The sequence below is a fragment of the Carassius carassius genome, chromosome 1 (genome assembly GCF_963082965.1).
Source record: "Carassius carassius chromosome 1, fCarCar2.1, whole genome shotgun sequence".
Lineage (NCBI taxonomy): Eukaryota > Metazoa > Chordata > Actinopteri > Cypriniformes > Cyprinidae > Carassius > Carassius carassius.
The window spans coordinates 53,330,508-53,341,016 of NC_081755.1; positions in this window are offsets into that span (position 1 = coordinate 53,330,508).

The following is a 10,509-nucleotide window of genomic DNA, read 5'->3' on the forward strand; positions in this document are numbered from 1 at the left end:
AAACTGTACCAAGATAGATGCTCAATGGACCAGATTTTACAGTTTCCATACACCCTCATACAGCGCTTTAAGAAGCATAAGAGAGGAAGCACCTTTTTTCGTCAAACAGTCTGCAAGTTGTGACTTGGCTTTTGACCAACGCACTTCTTTGATTTTGTTAGCATGTATGAGCTCTTTGACACCACTTATTTCTAATCTTAGTCTCTTCTCTGTGACCTGTTTTGTAGACTTAAGAGCGTCAAACAGGGAATGGTTATCAGTAACACAGATAAGAGGAAGAGCATTAAGATCAGCTTTACCAGTAGTGAGCTCAGAGTAGAGCATAGCCAAGAACATAGCATTGTCAATACCATCTGACATAGCAAGGGTTTCTCCTGCCAGTGTGCTTCTTACCACACGTCTGATTTTCTTAGATTGCCAAAACAGTGGAGAGAACTTTCCTGTTTTTTCCATGAGGGCAATTAGAGCCCCACCCTGTGTACCTCCATCTGGAAGATTGCCCAGTGAAGCATCACTGAATACCACCAAACTCAAATCATCACTGTTGCCCAAGTATTGAAACTTAAGTGTTACCTTCTCTGACTTAAGTTTACGGATCACTCTGTTCACTTCATGTATGGACTGAACAGTAGCATTCTTAATGTTGGATGCTAGGCTACATGTGTCAAACATAACATCTGGTCTTGTTTGTTTAGCAACCCACAGAACCTGTCCTATTTTGGATCTGAGTTGTTCTCTTTCTTTCTCATTTAGTGGGGCCTCTCTCTGTACAGCACGTGTTGCCTGTAAGTGAACTGGTTGTAGGTTTTCAATATAACTGTGCTGATGCACCTGCACTACACCACCCACAGTAGCAATGTTCATCCCCACATATGAAAAACTCTCATGCTCTTCACGACCCACGTGAAATGCAGATTTAAGTACAGGGATGACATTAGTTACAAAATGCTCTGAACCTGCCCAAAAAAAAATCATCCAGAGGGAAGCATCTGCAAGTCCATACACACATTTCTTTAGTTTCCACAACACATTGTCCACGCTCGCTTCTGGTGGGGGACGAATGTAAATGTCTCTTGAGAGTTCCATTCCCTGCAAAAAAGCAGACTTAATATCCATAGAATTCACTTGCCATTTGTTTTGACAAATAACAGCTAACAGCAGCCTGAGTGACTCTGATGCACATGTGGGAGAATCTTTTTGTAATTCATTCATATTGACTTCTTCAAAACCTCTCGCCACAAGGCGGGCTTTGGGAACAATACCACTAGAAGTTTCCTTTAACGTACAGACCCATCTAGTAGAGATACATTTCTGACCTTTGTCTGTGACTTCTTCGTAAACATTATTATTTTGCCAGTTTTCAATCTCTTGCTGTTTAGCAGCATCAAAAGAGATGTCTTTGGTAATAAGTACATCACCATCGGTGTTCTCACATTCAGTGAGAAGATCATCAACTTGTGACATGTCTAAAGCTTCCTTTTGACCCTCGCTGCCATTTGGTTCAAGATACTGCACATTGTACCAGTTTCTATATTGCCCTTTTGCTTTCCCTGCTCTGCCTAAAACTCTGGCAGTGTGTTTAGTACCATCATCTCTGTTTGTAAATATCACTGTCTGACCTGTTCTCAGTTTGACACCAGTGGAACCCACTGTATTAGTAGCATCCCTCTCTGTCTCATTAGTTTGTCTCACATCTTCTCTATCATCTGTTTCTGTGTTTTCAGGAATTTGCACTTCTCTATTAACACTCATTTCATCATCTGAATTCTCTGACACATCAGTGTGTATTACATTTTCTTTTTCTTTACTATTTTCAGGGATATCAGGTAGTACAGGTGTATCCTCATCCTGTGCATTAACTTTATTCAGCCTGGACTGGTGTACTCTGACAAGGATACCACCATGTCTGACAAACACTACAGAGCCATCTTGACCGATAACTACAGCAGGACCTGTCCACTCTGTACTGTCTGCTCGTTTGAAGTACACTCTGTCTCCTGTCTCATACTTTTCATCTGTAGGCCTGAGCTGCTTTCGTAAAGCTCTTTTTATTCTTTCTGAGCATTCCACCTCTGTGAATGCTCTTCTGGAAGCATGCAATGCTGCTAGGTGCTGTACTCTAGTACTCATAGAAGTGCCTTCTAGAGCAGGCAGTTTATTAACCAAAACGGTGGGAAGATTAGGACTGTGACCAAACACCAGCTGGTGTGAACTATAACCATGCACATTGATCATACTGTTTTTGGCCATTAGAGCCCAGTCTAGAGCAATCTGCCAGCCACACCCGTTTTCCCTTTTCACCTTCAGGAGGATCTCAGTCAGAGTCATGTTGTGTCTCTCCAGCAGCCCGTTGCTCCAAGGACTGTATGCCGCTGTAGTCTTCATCTCAATGTTGAATTTTTCTGCCATCTCTCTTATCTCCTCATTGTTGAACTCGCCACCGTTGTCAGCGTATATCCGTTTTGGGGCACCATGAACACTTATCCACGAGTGAATGAAAGAGTTGACAATCTCAGAGGCTTTCTTTGTTCTCACAATGTTACCAGCGCTGAAGCGTGTGAAATGGTCGATGATGTGGAGGTACCATATGCCAGGTTCCAGCTCATGTAAATCCATTGCCACCGTCTCATTGTACTCTGAGGCTAAAGGCAAACCAACAGCAGGCCTGGGCTTGGTCCTGCTATATCTTTGACATACCTCACAGTTACGGATGATCTCTTGCAGAATAACTGGACAGTCTTTGTCAGTATTTCCAGAGCTGAGGATAAGCCTCTGCAGCCGGTCTGCAGAGGCATGGCCAAACTGCTTGTGAAGCTTCAGGAGAACTTTACGCTTCTCTTTTGTAGACATCTCTGCTGTGATGACAAGGACTTCACTTTCATTGGTGTCCACTTCAGTATTACCATCTCTAATGTCGACACAGTAGTGTCCCGAACTAGTGAGCTCAAGAGGCACTGGTTGCTTGAACATGACAACTTTGTCATTCTCCGTGTCTAAAACAGTTCCTGCTCTCTTTAGAGCCATTTTGCTCAGCAGTAAAGGAATATCAACAGGAACAACTTCCGTTTCAATGTGACATTTTGTTGGTCCGATTTTAGCGGGAAGCTTTACCTTTCTTTTGGAGTGTACCACCTGACCATCACCAAATCTGAAAGGTCTGCAGCTTGAAGATTCTGTTTGCATCAGTTTGTTTATTTGGCTTTGGCTCAGGTCTTTCATGTAACTATCCAGCCACTTTTCACCACAAACAGTACGTGTGCATGCTGTGTCAATGATAGCTGATCCCAGTGATTCAGTTAGGAAGATCTCAGAGTCCGTCATAACTTTTGTAAACAGTGTAATGTTACACTCTTCGACATTTTCATCTTCTGCTAGCTTTACCTCATTTCTCCGATGAGGACAGTCTTTGGCCCAATGGTACGTGCTCTGACAAATTACGCATTTTGTTCGCTTACCATATTTGTCGAGTGGGTTTGTACCTTGCTGTGGCTGCCACTGTCTGCTCTGTGACTGGCTGTTGTTCCGTCTGAATTTACCCGGTGGCCTCTGCTCCGTGAAAAACGCCGTATCTTGAGTCTCGCTGCCTCCGCTTGCTCCACTGGTTTTTCCTCCGAAAATCCGTTTTAACGCTGACTTCATGGATGCGAATGTTAAATCCGTGCACGCTGTAAGTGCTAGCTGCCTACTCTTCTCTTCAAGACAAGCCGTGTCCAGTAGTTTAAACGCTAACACAGCGTCAGGCAGGGTCATGTTGTACTTCTTCATGCGGTTGTATCTCTGCTCAAAGTCTATGATGTAGTCTGCCATGGACATCGCGCTGTCTTTGGAAATCGAGTCGAAATGAGAGTACGCTTCATAAGCGCGGTCTTTTTCTTCTCTCAAGAATACGGAGTCCAGCTTAGCTAGCAAGGTTTCCATACCGTTGTCTTCGTTCAGATCGCTCGCAGGTATTTCCAAAGCGGTCTCTCTGGCTCGCCCCTCGAGCCCCAACACCACCGCGAGTGCCTGCTTCTTCTTGTCCAAATCCGTAACAAGTTTCCAAATACTAATTTCATTTTTCCAGCACTCGTATGGTCTGGCTTCGTCAAGCTTAGGCGGTACTCTATAGTTGGAAACCATCCTCTGCTACCATGAAAATAGCCACAGACACGATGTGGTTCTGCACAAGGTCATTTATTTTTCTCCCTCACTCACAAACCCCGCCAAACCTTCACACAGGAAAAACAGTCTCCCCTTCCGGTCACGTAGACTCTCGCGATAATACATTCCCTCACACATGAAGTTAACAAAAACAACCACAAAATAAATGAAAAACATTCTCAACATCATTACAAAAGGACATTTTGATGAAACGGATGTATTCAGTATTCAGTATTAGTGGCCACTATACGATGTATGATCCTCCACTGAAGATCCCCAGTTCTCTTTGGTATTGGGGTTTATATAAAAGTCTCCAGGAAGGAGTCACTTCCTTGGGAACAGAGAGATAAGACTATCAACCCTTTCTCTTAACTGCTTACAATAAGCATCTTTTACACAAAATCTTTTTCCCGAGGGATTGGAAATCCTAAACTTCATACCCCTTCAACAAAGAAACCTGTCCACTTTCACACCTCACAGATCAGATGCCTGCTGTATGCAGACCCACTCAACATGGTTTACAGCAGAACACATTTACATTAGGCTGCACAGACAATCAAGGATTATCCACTCCTTCAATCTGTTAATCATGCCGTGTGCTTTGGGATGTTAAGTGCAAACCAAAGGGAATATTAGGCGGACAGATGAACATACGCAGCCTTATCCCTAAACGGGATCTGATCTCAGCACTTCGCTCATCATCCATTAGAGAGTAACTTCAACAGATTCCTTTTATATTAAAGAGGTGTCGCATACAAAAGTTGCAGAAATAATTAATAAACTCCCAAATTCCAAGTCTAATGACATTTTTAGGATGAATAGTTGTTTTCTTAAAAAGTATAAGGATCTCTTTTGGAGTGTACCACAGCTAAAGTGCATGGCGCCACCAGAAGGACAGTACAGTTTTGGTTGGACCTTGTTGAGACTTTATCAGACTCTTGAAATCTTGAGAGGTATTGGTTATACCTCTAAACAATGATTCCCCTCTCTCTCTCCTTTTTCCCCCCTTCTTATCTCTGTATCTTATGAATGTGGGCGGATCTTGGGCTTTGTTGTAAATAGTTATAAATCTATATTGTTTAAGAAATAAAGAAAAAAAAAAAAAAGTATAAGGATGTCCTTGTCAAACCGTTGACCCATCTTGTCAATCTTTCCATAAGAACCATTTGCATGGAAACAAGGCATAATTATTCCTGTTTTCAAAAGTGTTAGACAAGACTCAATGAGTAATTATCGCCCTATATCGATTTTACCAGTTTTATCTAAAATAATTGAAAAAATTTGTATTAGTGCAACTGAGTGATCATTTAGAAGCCAGACAGCTACTCCATCCTCTCCAGTTTGGCTATAGACCAGGTTATTCAACAGAAATAGCAAACTGCTGTTTAATTGAAAAAGTCCCTGGACAAGGGTGATGCGGTGGGAGCGGTATTTATTGACCTTAAAAGGGCATTTGATACAGTCAATCATAGTCTGCTCTTATCTAAAATGTTACATTTTAATTCTCAAATGAGGCAGTGTTGTGCTTTACATCTTACCTCCAGTCTAGAGTGCAGTGTGTTAAAGTTGATCAAAACATATCCGCACTCTCAAACATAAAGATGGGCATTCTGCAGGGTTCTATACTTGGCCCCTTGCTGTTTAGTCTTTTTATAAACGACTTTCCTCTGCACTGCTCAGATGCCAGTTGTCAGCTCTATGCGGATGATGCAGTTATTTATGCAACCGCCAAGTCACCTGAGCAGGCTGCAGCTGTACTGTATACTAGTATGTTTGACATCCAACAATGGCTCATCCAAAATCAGTTACTTCTAAATCTCTCAAAAACAGTTTCCATGCGCTTTTCCATTAAAAAACCCGATTTAAAAGGAAGATTTAATATTAATATACAAAATAAAGAAATTAAACTCAACTAAAATTTGACAAGCATATAAAGAAAATTTTAAAAACAAAATAAAGTAATCTCAACTGTTTTAAATTAATAAGAAGCTTCATACCGAACCAGGCCCGCTATGATTTTTTCTCATATATCGTACTGCATGACAGCATGGGCTCAGGCCACTCCCATTGCAACCAAATGCATAGGTTCTGTATGCAACCGAGCAATAAAAATTATGGATAAAAAACCAATACGCCACCATCACTGTCCCATCCTTAAGAAATATAATTTAATGAATTTTGAAAGCTTTAGCAATTTTTGCTATCTTAAATTAATTTACAAGTGCATTTATCATTTAGCAGCTGAGCCACTAAGCTCATTTATTGAGAGACAAAGCAGCACTCGATTCACTAGGGGTTTCTCAAATCATGACTGTAAAATACCATACTGCAGGACCAGCTTTGGTCAGACGACCTTCTCTGTGAAGAGCTCTAAACTCTAGAACTCATTACCATCTGACATCAAGACTGTACTGGACTTTAAAGTGTTTACTTCCAGGCTAAAGAACTGTTTAAAAACACACCAAAGGTGTACACATTTTTAATTAATGCTAGTAGTATGTAAATTTTACGGGTAGATTTCATGGGTAAATTTTATTATGTATATCCAGGGACAGGAATTGTTTATATATTATGTTATATTGTTTTAACTGAAATGGTTAAGTATGTAAATTGTATTTTGTTTAAAAGCCCAACCAGAGACATGAGTTGAAAATTTGCATTTACTATAAACTTTTTATGCAGCACTTCAGTGACAAGCTTGCTTTGACACTATGTTTGTTTGCATTGTCCCTGTCAAATAAATAAAATAAATAAAAAAATAAATAAATTGTCCTCTATGGCAGTGAGGTGTGGGGTCCACTGACCAATCCAAATCAAGATTTCACCAAATGGGAAAACCTTCCAACTGAGACCCTGCATGCAGAACTTTGTACAAATATATTACATGTGCACCGGCACACAACAAATAACGCATGCAGAGCAGAATTAGGCAAATATCCTCTAATCATGAAGATACAAAAAGGGGCAATTAAATTCTGGAAACACCTGAAACTCAGTGACCCCCAATCATATCATTATAAAGCCCTGCAATACCAAGAGATGAGCAAAGAAAGCAGCTGAACCAGAGCTTCAGTCCTGATGCTTCACTAACATCTACTGATGCTCTGAATCACATCAGAATCAGTCAGATTACTGAACAAATCAAACAGAACTACAAACACAACAACAACAGAGTGAAGTGCAATGACATTTTACCCTAAAGAGAGAGTAGAGTATGACAGAGTATCTTTCATACTATATTTCATACTATATTTTTGTTCCTGCATCAATCTACACTCCATGCACCGTAATGGTGAACCAAAAACCAAGCCCTGGGGTCAGAAGAACGGCCTGTAGAGTTCAGAAACAGGTTTGCCTCAAGCCACACATCAGAAGGAGTTCGGGAAATAAAAAAAAACATTCTTGTAATGAACTTTTGCATTGAGCACCCAGTTTGCGTTCGTCTATCATTTAAATTAATAATTTACATTAACAAAATGAACCTTTTAAATGAAAGCAAAGTCCATGCTTAATACAATTTTCAATAAAATTAAAATGTTAAATTAGAACTGAAGATTGTTGTTCAATTTAGTTTTAACCATATGTGGCAGAGATGGTCAAGTACAGAACAAAGAACAGTAAAATGTTTAAGTACTGATCAGCTACATCTCCCAGAATCCACCGGGAAATTTCTGTAAGCCAATGAAGAAAGCAAGCCATATGGGTGTCATAATACAAGAAGCGGAAGCAATAATGAATCCTCCTGTACATTGGAGGGAGTTTGAGGCGGACTGGCACCGGGCTAATGATCTTGGTGACAGTGAATGAGCCGATAAATTTGGGAGCAAGTTTATTAGAGACGGAACGGAGAGGAATGTTCTTGGTAGAAAGCCACACTTTTTGACCAAAGACGTATACGGGAGGCCTAGACCGGTGGCGATCGGCTTTGGCCTTGGTGCGCGCTCCTGCTTGGAGTAGAGTCTCGCGGGCTCTAGTCCAAGTGCGATGACACCTCTGGACGAAGGCGTGAGCGGAGGGAACCACGACTTCAGATTCCAGACTAGGAAAAATTGCTGGCTGGTAACCTAGACTACACAAAATGGTATATGTGAGGATTTCCAGTCAGGATTTAGACCGTATCATAGTACTGAGACTGCTCTCCTTAGAGTTACAAATGATCTGCTCTTATCATCTGATCGTGGGTGTATCTCTCTATTAGTTTTATTGGATCTTAGTGCTGTGTTTGACACAATTGACCACAACTTTCTTTTGCATAGACTTGAACACTTTGTTGGCATCAGTGGAAGTGCATTAGCATGGTTTAAATCGTACTTATATGACCGCCATCAGTTCGTAGCAGTGAATGAAGATGTATCCTATCGATCACAAGTGCAGTATGGAGTACCTCAAGGCTCAGTACTAGGGCCGCTACTCTTCATGCTTTATATGTTACCCTTGGGAGATATCATCAGGAAACATGGTGTTAGCTTTCACTGTTATGCTGATGATACTCAGCTCTATATTTCTTCGCAGCCCGGTGAAACACACCAATTTAAAAAACTAATGGATTGCATAGTCGATATAAAAAACTGGATGACGAACAATTTCTTACTGCTAAATTCTGAAAAAAACAGAGGAGTTAATTATAGGACCTAAAAACTCCGCTTGTAATAACCTAGAACACTGTCTAAGACTTGATGGTTGCTCTGTCAATTCTTCGTCATCAGTTAGGAACCTAGGTGTGCTATTTGATCGCAATCTTTCCTTAGAAAGCCACGTTTCTAGCATTTGTAAAACTGCATTTTTCCATCTCAAAAATATATCTAAATTACGGCCTATGCTCTCAATGTCAAATGCAGAAATGTTAATCCATGCATTTATGACCTCAAGGTTAGATTATTGTAATGCTTTATTGGGTGGTTGTTCTGCATGCTTAGTAAACAAACTACAGCTAGTCCAAAATGCAGCAGCAAGAGTTCTTACTAGAACCAGGAAGTATGACCATATTAGCCCGGTCCTGTCAACACTGCACTGGCTCCCTATCAAACATCGTATAGATTTTAAAATATTGCTTATTACTTATAAAGCCCTGAATGGTTTAGCACCTCAGTATTTGAATGAGCCCCATGAGAGTGTGGAGATAATTAGGGTCTGCAGAAAAATGCACATTGGAGTAGACGTGCGATCGGAATGGTCAAAAATGCGTGATAATGAATCGGGCTTGATGTTCTTGGAGCCCGGGTGGTACGAGAGAGTAAAGTCAAAACATCCGAAAAAAAGTGCCCACCGAGCCTGCCTGGAGTTCAATCTTTTAGCGGTTCTAATGTATTCCAGATTCTTATGATCAGTCCAAACGATAAAAGGTACTCCCGACCCTTCTAACCAGTGACGCCATTCTTCAAATGCTAACTTGACTGCCAACCACTCTCTGTTACCAATATCATAATTACGTTCAGCAGAGGACAAATGGTGAGACAAAAACGCGCACGGATGCATTCTGTCGTCTGCAGAAGAACGTTTGGGATAGCACTGCACCTACCCCTACCTCTGACGCATCGACCTCCACCACGAACTGACGTGATGGATCAGGGGTAATTAAGATGGGGGCTGAAACAAAGCGGCCCTTCAGTTTGGCAAACGCAGCCTCAGTAGTTCTGGGGGAGGTCAAGGCGGTCAGAGGCGAGGCTAATTGGCTGAAATTGCTAATGAACCGCCGGTAGAAATTGGCAAACCCCAGAAACCTCTGTAGGGCCTTACGGGAATCTGGACTTGGCAAATCCACCACAGCCTTAACCTTCTCAGGATCCATACGCATTCCCTCAGACGACACGATGTACCCTAAGAAAGGAACAGACTGTGCATGAAAAGCGCATTTCTCCACCTTGACAAAAAGTCCATTCTCTAGCAGCCTCTGAAGCACTCGTCAAACATGCTGCACATGCTCCTGGAGAGAAGAAAAAATCAATAAGTCATCCAGGTAGACATATATGAACTGATCGACCATATATTGCAGTACGTCGTTGACGAGTGCCTGGAAGACTGCTGGGGAGTTGGACAAGCCGAAGGGCATGACCAAGTATTCAAAGTGCCCCCTGGGGGTGTTAAAAGCAGTCTTCCATTCATCTCCCTTCCTGATGCGGACCAAATGATAAGCATTACGTAAGTCCAATTTAGTGAAGATTGACGCTCTCTGCAACCTCTCGAAGGCTGAAGACATCAGCGGCAAAGGATAAGTATTATTTACCGTGATGCTGTTCAACCCCCAGTAGTCAATACAAGGTCGCAGGGATCTGCCCTTCTTACCCACAAAAAAGAACCCCGCCCCCGCTGGAGAAGAGGAAGGACGGATGAACTCGATAGCGTAATCAGATACAGATCTTCCGCCTTGTT